This window comes from Carcharhinus amblyrhynchos, chromosome 2 (genome assembly GCF_965287045.1).
Source record: "Carcharhinus amblyrhynchos chromosome 2, sCarAmb.v2.hapA, whole genome shotgun sequence".
NCBI classification, from domain to species: Eukaryota; Metazoa; Chordata; class Chondrichthyes; order Carcharhiniformes; family Carcharhinidae; genus Carcharhinus; species Carcharhinus amblyrhynchos.
In genome coordinates, this window is record NC_137325.1 from 149,300,430 (window position 1) to 149,310,115 (window position 9,686).

General features: G+C 44.9%; 1 protein-coding gene across 1 annotated transcript in view; it reads right to left on the reverse strand.

Moving 5' to 3' along the window:
* LOC145359570 (protein rapunzel-like) overlaps positions 1-9,476 on the reverse strand; it is a 29,796-nt gene extending 20,320 nt beyond the window's left edge. Inside the window, exon 1 of the mRNA XM_080214247.1 lies at positions 9,371-9,476. The gene's annotated coding sequence lies outside the window, so the exon portion shown is untranslated. The remainder of the gene's footprint in view (positions 1-9,370) is intronic.
* Positions 9,477-9,686: the final 210 nt, after the last annotated feature.

Sequence of the window (9,686 nt, forward strand, 5' to 3'; positions counted from 1 at the left end):
CAAGGGTAGGAGTCTTAGCAGTGTAGAGGATCAGAAGGACCTTGGGGTCCGGGTCCATAGGACTCTTAAATCGGCCTCGCAGGTGGAGGATGTGGTCAAGAAGGCGTATGGTGTACTGGCCTTCACTAATCGAGGGATTGAGTTTAGGAGTCGGGAGGTAATGCTGCAACTTTATAAGACCCTTGTCAGACCCCACTTGGAGTACTGTGCGCAGTTCTGGTCGCCTCACTACAGGAAGGATGTGGAAGCTATTGAGAGGGTGCAGAGGAGATTTACAAGGATGTTGCCTGGACTGGGAGGCATGCCTTATGAGGATAGGTTGAGGGAACTCGGTCTCTTCTCCCTGGAGAGACGAAGGATGAGAGGTGACCTGATAGAGGTTTATAAGATATTGAGAGGTATAGATAGGGTGGATTCTCAGAGGCTATTTCCCAGGGCTAAAACAGTTGCTATGAGAGGACACAGGTTTAAGGTGCTGGGAAGCAAGTACAGAGGAGATGTTAGGGGTAAGTTTTTCACTCAGAGGGTGGTGGGTGAGTGGAATCGGCTGCCGTCGGTGATGGTAGAGGCGAACTCGTTGGGGTCTTCTAAGAGACTTCTGGATGAGTACATGGGATTTAATAGGATTGAGGGTTCTAGATAGGCCTGGTAGGTAGGGATATGATCAACGCAACTTGTGGGCCGAAGGGCCTGTTTGTGCTGTAGTTTTCTATGTTCTATGTTCTATGATGGTTAGAGCTAAGAGATCACACAACCAATAGATCAGATCTAATTAATTAAGAAATCAATTAATTATGAATTTACACAGCTGAATTAATGAAAGTTACAGAGTTCTAGTGTAAATCAAAAAGAATATCTAACTGCTACTAGAGTCTAAAAAAGGATATAAAAAGAAACAGCTCTTTCTTCAGCCAGGTTAGTTTTCCCCATCTCAGTCAATGGGAATAGCAGTGTAAATATGTAGGGTCACAGGAGTAGGGCCTGAGTAAGATGGTGGTTGGTGCAGATCTGATGGGCAGAATGGCCTCCTGTTCTGTAGGGTTTCTATGATTTCCCCTCTGCACCAAATTCCAATCCGCAGTATATTTCCACCTGCACCAAGTTCTTAACTTAGCACTGAGTCCTCATTTCACACGATCCTCATTGTGTGGCTCGGTGCTCCCATTCTGTGAAAACAAAACCTATCTATACTCTAGAGACCACACCCAAGTTCCAACTGCTAACTGAACACCTGCTTCAGTCACTGACAGCTATTCAGGCAAACACTTCCGGGTTATTGAGAGATAACTGTCACTGCCAGGCAGTTTCTGTTAACTAAACTCCATAACTTGCTTACAGTTTTAAATATCTAAGTCAGTGTCTGATCTGTTTGAACAGAGGGCAGTACGATAGGATGAGAGAGGAATTGGCGAATGTAGATTGGGGGAGCAGATTGGGAGGTAGGACAGCTGAGGAACAGTGGAGGATCTTTAAGGAGATCTTTCTTGGTGCTCAGCAGAAATATATTCCAATGGTGAAGAAGGAACGTAGGAGAAGGGATAACCAGCCATGGTTACCAAAGGAAATAAAGGAGAGCATTAAATTAAAAGCTGATGCGTTCAGAGTGGCTAAAAATAGTGGGAGAGGTTTAAAAATCAACAAAGATTGACTAAGAAGTTGATAAAGAAAGGAAGGATAGACTATGAAGCTAAACTAGCACTAAATATAAAAAAGGACAGTAAAAGTTTTTACAAATATATAAAGAAGAGGAGGCTGGCTAGAGTGAATGTTGGACCCTTAGAGGATGAGAGGGGGGATTTAGTGGTGGGGGATGAGGAAATGGCGGAGGCCTTAAATAAGTTTTTTGCTTCGGTCTTCACGGAGGAGGACGCGAATAGTTTGCCTGATATTAAAGATAGAAGGATGGTAGGAGTTGAGGGCCTGAATGCGATTACTGTCACTAGAGAGGTAGTGCTTGATAGACTAACGGCACTGAAGGTGGACAAGTCCCCAGGACCGGATGGAATGCATCCCAGAGTTCTGAAGGAAATGGCAGAGGTGATAGTGGATGCCTTAGTGATTATTTACCAAACCTCGCTGGATTCTGCAGAAGTGCCGGAAGTTTGGAAAACGGCTAATGTTACGCCGCTGTTTAAAAAGGGTAGCAGGCAAAAGGCAGGGAATTATAGGCCGGTTAGTTTAACGTCTGTTGTTGGAAAAATGCTTGAATCTGTCACCAAAAAAGAAATAACGAGGCACCTAGAAAAGAATGGTTTGATAGAGCAGACGCAGCACAGATTCGTTAAGGGGAAGTCGTGTTTGACGAATTTATTGGATTTCTATGAGGATGTGACTAGTGCAGTAGACAGAGAGGAACTGGTGGATGTGGTGTTCTGAAAGAAATGGCAGAGGTGATAGCGGAAGCCTTGGTGATTATTTTCCAAACCTCGCTGGATTCCAGGGAAGTGCCGGAAGATTGGAAAACGGCTAATGTTACACTGTTGTTTGAGAAAGGTGGCAGGCAAAAGGCGGGGAATTATAGGCCGGTTAGTTTAACGTCTGTTGTAGGTAAAATGTTAGAATCTGTGATCAAGGAGGAAATAGCAAGGCATCTTGAGGAGAATTGTTTGATAGAGCAGACGCAGCACGGTTTCATTAAGGGGAAGTCGTGTCTGACGAATTTATTGGAGTTCTATGAGGATGTGTCTAGGGCGGTGGATAGAGGAGAGCCGGTGGATGTGGTGTTTCTGGATTTTCAGAAGGTGTTTGATAAGGTGCCGCCCAAGAGGTTATTACAGAAGGTCAGGGGGCATGGAGTTGGGGGTAGGGTGTTAGCGTGGATAGGGGATTGGCTGTCAAATTGGAGGCAGAGAGTGGGGGTCAATGGGTGCTATTCGGATTGGCGGTTGGTGACTAGTGGAGTGCCCCAGGGGTCAGTGCTGGGGTCTCAGCTATTTACCATTTATATAGATGATCTGGAGGAGGGAACCGAGTGTATGGTGTCGAAATTTGCTGATGACACCAAGATTGGTGGAACGGCAAATTGTGCGGAGGGTGTGGAGAGTCTGCAGAAGGATCTAGATAGGCTGGGCGAGTGAGCCAGGAACTGGCAAATGGAATTTAATGTTGGCAGATGTGAGGTTGTCCACTTTGGTAGGAATAATGGTAGGAAGGACTATTACTTACATGGCGAAAAACTGCAGCATGCGACGGTGCAGAGGGACCTCGGGGTCCTTGTGCATGCGTCGCAAAAACCCAGCCTGCAGGTGCAGCAGGTGGTCAGGAAGGCGAATGGGATGCTGGCCTTCATAGTGAGGGGGATTGAATATAAAAGTAGGGAGGTCTTGCTGCAGCTGTATAGGGCATTGGTGAGGCCGCAGCTGGAGTACTGTGTGCAGTTTTGGTTGCCGTACTTACGCAGGGATATTTTGGCCTTGGAAGGAGTGCAGAGGAGGTTTACTAGGCTGATACCGGAGTTGAGGGGGTTGAACTATGAGGAGAGGCTGAATAAACTAGGCTTGTACTCGTTAGAATTTAGTAGAATGAGGGGAGATCTCATTGAGACGTATAAGATGATGAATGGGATGGATAGGATAGAGGTGGAGAGGCTCTTCCCGCTCAGAAGGGACAGTAGGACTAGAGGGCACAGCCTCAAGATAAAGGGGGGGCAGTGTAGAACGGAGTTGAGGAGGAACTTCTTCACTCAAAGGGTGGTGAATATCTGGAATTCTTTGCCCGTTGAAGTGGTGGAGGCTGCCTCGCTAAATATTTTTAAGAAGCGGGTTGATGGGTTTTTGATAAGAGAGGGGATTAAAGGTTATGGGGAGAGGGCGGGAATGTGGAACTGAGACACGACAGATCAGCCATGATCTTATTGAATGGTGGGGCAGGCTCGAGGGGCTAGATGGCCTACTCCTGCTCCTATTTCTTATGTTCTTATGTTCTTATAGGAGGCAGAGAGCGGGTGTCAATGGGTGCTATTCTGATTGGCGGTTGGTAACTAGTGGAGTGCCGCCGGGATCGGTGCTGGGGCCTCAGCTATTTACCATTTATATAGATGATCTGGAGGAGGGGGCTGAGTGTAGGGTGACGAAATTTGCTGATGACACAAAGATGAGTGGAAAAGCAAATTGCGCAGAGGGTGTGGAAAGTCTGCAGAGGGATCTGGATAGGCTGAGCGATTGGGCGAGGACCTGGCAGATGGAGTACAATGTTAGCAAGTGTGAGGTTATCCACTTTGGCAGAAATAATAGTAGGAGGGATTACTATTTAAAAGGCGAAAAGCTGCAGCATGCTACGGTGCAGAGGGACCTGGGGGTCCTTGTGCATGAGTCACAAAAACCCAGGTGCAGCAGGTGATCAAGAAGGCGAATGGGATGCTGGCCTTTATAGCGAGGGGGATAGAATATAAAAGCAGGGAGGTCTTGCTGCAACTGTACAGGGCACTGGTTAGGCCACAGCTGGAGTACTGTGTGCAGTTTTGGTCGCCGCACTTGCGCAAGGATATTTTGGCCTTGGAGGGAGTGCAGAGGAGGTTCACCAGGCTGATACCAGAGATGAGGGGGTTGGACTATGAAGAGAGACTAAATAGACTGAGCCTGTACTCGTTGGGGTTTAGAAGGATGAGGGGGGATCTTATAGAGACGTATAAGATAATGAAGGGGATGGATAGGGTAGAGGTAGAGAGATTCTTCCCGCTCAGAAAGGACAGCAGGACTAGAGGGCACAGTCTCAAGATAAGGGGGGGTACAGTTTAGAACAGAGTTGAGGAGGAACTTCTTCACTCATAGGGTGGTGAATCTCTGGAATTCTCTGCCCGTTGAAGTGGTGGAGGCTACCTTGCTAAATATATTTAAGTCACGGGTAGATTGATTTTTGGCAGACAAGGGAATTAAGGGTTATGGGGAGAGGGCGGGAAAGTGGAACTGACCCACTTCAGATCAGCCATGATCTTATTGAATGGCAGGGCAGGCTTGAAGGGCTAGATGGTCTACTCCTGCTCCTATTTCTTATGTTCTCATGATCTTATTGCCCCTAAAGTAGGCATCCCTCAATCTGGAGTCCCTTTATTGTAGAGTCCAATAGGCGTAGGCAAAGGTTATAGGTAGAAGAGGGCACTCACAATGTTAAAATAGCGGCGCGGGCTTGTTGGACCGAAGGGCCTGCTTCCTGTGCTGTGTTGTTCTTTGTTCTTTGTTCTTTGTACCTCGCACTTGTCTGCGTTAAATTCCATTTGCCATTTTTCAGCCCATTTTTCTAGCTGGTCCAAATCCCTCTGCAAGCTTTGAAAACCTTCCTCACTGTCCACTACACCTCCAATTTTTGTATCATCAGCAAATTTGCTGATCCAATTTACCACATTATCATCCAGATCATTGATATAGATGACAAACAACAATGGATCCAGCACTGACCCCTGCAGCACTCCACTAATCACAGGCCTCCACTCAGAGAATCAATCCTCCACAACCACTCTCTGGCTTCTTCCATTGAGCCAGTGTCTAATCCAATTTACAATCTTCAAGGAAATTCCAGAAACAATTATAGGGTAGCTATAATATAATTGCTTGAACATCGACTGGGCTAATGGTAGTGTCAAAAACAGAGAGGCAAATGTTAGAATGTGTTCAGAAGAATATTCTGCCGCAGTGTGGCTCCAGTCCAATGAGACAGAAGGCACTCCTAGACCTGGTTCTTGGGAATGAGGTGAGCCAAGTGGATCAAGTGTCAGTGAGAGAACATTTAGGAACTGTGATCATTGTATCATAAAGTTTTGGATAATGGTCGAAAAGGATAATTGAACAATCCAGAGTAAGAATAATTAACTGAGGGAAAGCCAACTTTGGTGGGTAAGAATGGATCTGGGCCCAATAAAGTTGGCAGGACAAACGGGAGCTGAACAATGGGCTGTCGTCAAAAGAAGAGATAGTTTGGGTACATGGGTATGATGGGTATAGAGGGATATGGGCCACATGTGGGCAACTGGGACTAGCTGAGGGGATTTTAAAAAAGGCAGCATGGACAAGTTGGGCCAAAGGGCCTGTTCCTATGCTCTATGACTCTATGACACCTTCAAGGTAGATTGGGTACATATAGGAGGTGGTGCACTGGTAATGTCAGTGGTTTAGTAATCTAGAGTCCCAGGCTAATGCTCTGGATCCATGGGTTCAAATCCCATCATGGCAGCTGGTGGAATTTAAATTTGATTCATTTCAAATATTTGGAATCATGGAACTGTCATCAATTGTTGTAAGAACACATCTGATTCACTAATGTCCTTTATAAAGAATTAGCATTCACGTCACACAAAAACCAGCCAATGGCCATTTCCAACAGGAGATATTTAATGACATTACCTTTACTGGATATGGGAGGAAGGTGGGCTCAGGAAATTGAATTTGATGATTAGCCATGATTAAAATGAATGGCCAAGTTTCTCACACATGGGAATGGCCTCAATCGGGACCTTGGGTTCATGTCACACTATCTGTAATCCTCACAACTTGCCTGGGTTTGCAACATCTCACTAACTGTCCTGTCTGGAGACAATACACAACTCTTTAACCTGTGCTTAACCCACTTTCCACTCATATTGTCTGCACTTTTATGATGTGATTCCAATCATTATTTGCAAATTGAGTTTGTCTCTTTATTTGCCTTGTTTGTGAACAGTATTCCCACTCACCTGACGAAGGAGCAGTGCTCCAAAAACTAGTGGAATTTACTACCAAATAAACTTGTTGGACTTTAACCTGGTGTGTGCGACTTCTTACTGTGTTTACCCCAGTCCAACGCCGGCATCTCCACATCATAACCACCATCTAATAGACAGAAGTCAGGAATTTTATGGAATACTCTCCACTTGCCTGGATGAAGTCGACTTCAACAATGTTGAAGAAGCCTTGCTTGATTGACACCACATCCACAAACATTCACTCCCTCCACCTCCGGCAGAGTTGTAACCGTGTGTACCATCTACAAGATTCACTGCAGGAACTCACCAAGGTTCCTTAGTCAGCTTTTTCCAAACCCATGACTACTTCCATCTAGAAGGACAAGAGCAGCAGATACCTGGGAACAACCCCACATGGTGGTTCCCCATTCCCCTGGGGCCATTCTGAATTGGAAATATATCGTCCGTTCCTCGCTGACACTGGAACTCCCTCCCTAACAGCGTTGAGGGTGTACTTACAGCAGAAGGACTTAGTGATTTGAGAAGGCAGATCAGGAGCCTAATCAGGGGCAGTAAGCAATGGGCAATAAATTCTGGCCTAGCCAGTGAAACCCACATGCCTTGAATGACAAACAAAAAAATCTTTGCCCTTCTGGGAATCTGCTGATTTGTCATTCGAAACTTGTGAGTATCTATTCTACCATTTGATAGTAGCTAAGAATACAGGTAAAGTCTGCTGTTACAGAGTCAGCACCTGGATATGAAAAAAATCCTTAGTGTTATAATATTTTCAAACTTGAAAGTAGTAAGGGGAGAATTCCATGCAGCTTGGCCATGTGGAATACTCATCCTGTGTTATGTGGGAAAACAGAGACATTTCCAGTGTCGAGGGTGAACATTTGTGCAGGAAGTGTCTCCAGTTGTAGCTACTGGAAATCTATGTATCAGAACTAGAGTAGCAGCTGGAATCATTTTGGAGCAGCTCTGAGTCTGTGATTTTCATGTGTAGAAACTGGAAGCAGGAGTTGGCTGTTCAGCCCTTCGAGCCTGCTGTGCCATTCATTTTGACCATGGCTGATCATCAAATTCACTATTCTGATCCCTCTCCCATTCCTCCATATCCTTTGATCCCATTAGCCCCAAGAGCTATATCTAATTTCTTGAAATTGGACAATTGTTTGACCTCAGCTACATTCTGTAGGAATGAACTCCACACATTCACCACCCTCTGGATGAAGAAATTTCTCAACTCACATCTGAAGGACTTGCCCCTTGTTCTCATATCTGACCCCACGTTCTGCACTCCCCATCATTGGGAATATTCTTTCTGAATCTACTCTGTCTAATCCTGTTAGAATTTTATAAGTTTCTGTGAGATTCCCTCTCACTCTTCTAAACTCCAGTGAATATAACCCTAACTGACATATCTCACCTCATATGACAGACCTGCCATCCCAGGAATCAGCGTGGTAAACCTTCACTGTATTTCCTCTACAGCAAGGACATCCTTCCTCAGATAAGGAGACCAAAACTGCAAACAATACTCCAGGTGTGGCCTCACCAACACCCTATACAATTGTAGCAAAACATCCCTATCCCTGTACTCAAATCCTCTCGCTATGAAGATCAACATACTTGAAAAATCAATAGGTCTGAGGATTGGGAGCAGTTTAAAATTCAACAAAGGAGGAGCAAGGGATTGATTAAGAACACAAAGATGGAGTATGAAAGTAAGCTAGCAGGGAACATAAAAACTGATTATAAAACTTTCTGTGGATATGCAAAAAGAAAAAGATTGACAAAAACTAAAATGCTTACAGTCAGAAACGGGAGAATTTATAAAGAGGAATAAAGAAATAGCTGAGGAATTAAATTTGTATTTTGTTTCAGTCTTCACAAAGGAAGACATGAATAATGTGCCAGAAGTGCTGAGAGAAACACATTTTAGTGAGGAGCTAAAGGAAATCAGCATTAGTAGAGAAATGGTTTTGGGGAAATTGATGGGATTGAAGGTGGATAAATCTCCAGATCCTGATAATCTTCATCCCAGAGTACTTAAGGAAGTGGCCCTGGAAATAGTAGATCCATATGCAGGCGAACCAATAGTGGTTCGCCTGCGTAGCTCTCTTGCTCTGCCTGGTGGTCACCCATTCCCTTCCTGCCTGTAGAGTTTGAACTTGCGGTGTGAGCACCTCTCTACACATGCTATCCACGATACTGTCCACCTTGTGGATGCTGCACAGTGTCCCCAGCCACCGCTCCACTTCCAAAATCCAGACTTCTAGGAGCTGCAGCTGGAGATACTTCATGCACACATTCTGGTCCCCGGGTACTAGAAATATTCCCAACCTTCCACGTGGAGCATGAAGAGCAGACCACGGCTTGGAGCTCTCCCATCATTTCTTACCCTTTAAATTAAACTTTTGAAAGATGTTTGATATCAGATTATATCCAATTCTCTGGAGCCATTCTTTCCTGCTTTTCATTACTACTGAATATAATTACAAACTATAAACCATAGAGATGAACTCTTGGACTACAAGTGATAAAACAGTTCCATACCTACCCTACCTTACTACTTACCAATCAGTTATTTCCTTCGTGTCCTCTACTACTGCAGCAGGACAAGACCATACCTAGGATTTAAAAAGTAGAAAGCAAGGGAAAACAAGCAGAAAATACCTCTTTCCCCTCAGCATCGAATTCCCCATTGCTTACCCCTCGCTCAGGATGTGGTCTTCCTCCGGGAGCTGTCTCTCCCACTGGTTGTCTGCTTGCAAAAACCCCTGCCTTAAATACAGCTGAGGTGAGCTACGATGACTCATACACCAATTAAAATTGCCAAGTATTCACACCGATTGAAGCTCTAGTCAGGTTTCAACACGTTTAGAGAGGTGCAAACATATAAGGAAATTACAGATAGTTCCAAGAAAAATAGTCGGAGATTTTAATTTTCTCAACATTGACTGGGACAGCCACTGGATTAGAGGGTTGGATAGAGAGAAATTTGTTGAGTGTATTCAGGAGGAATTTC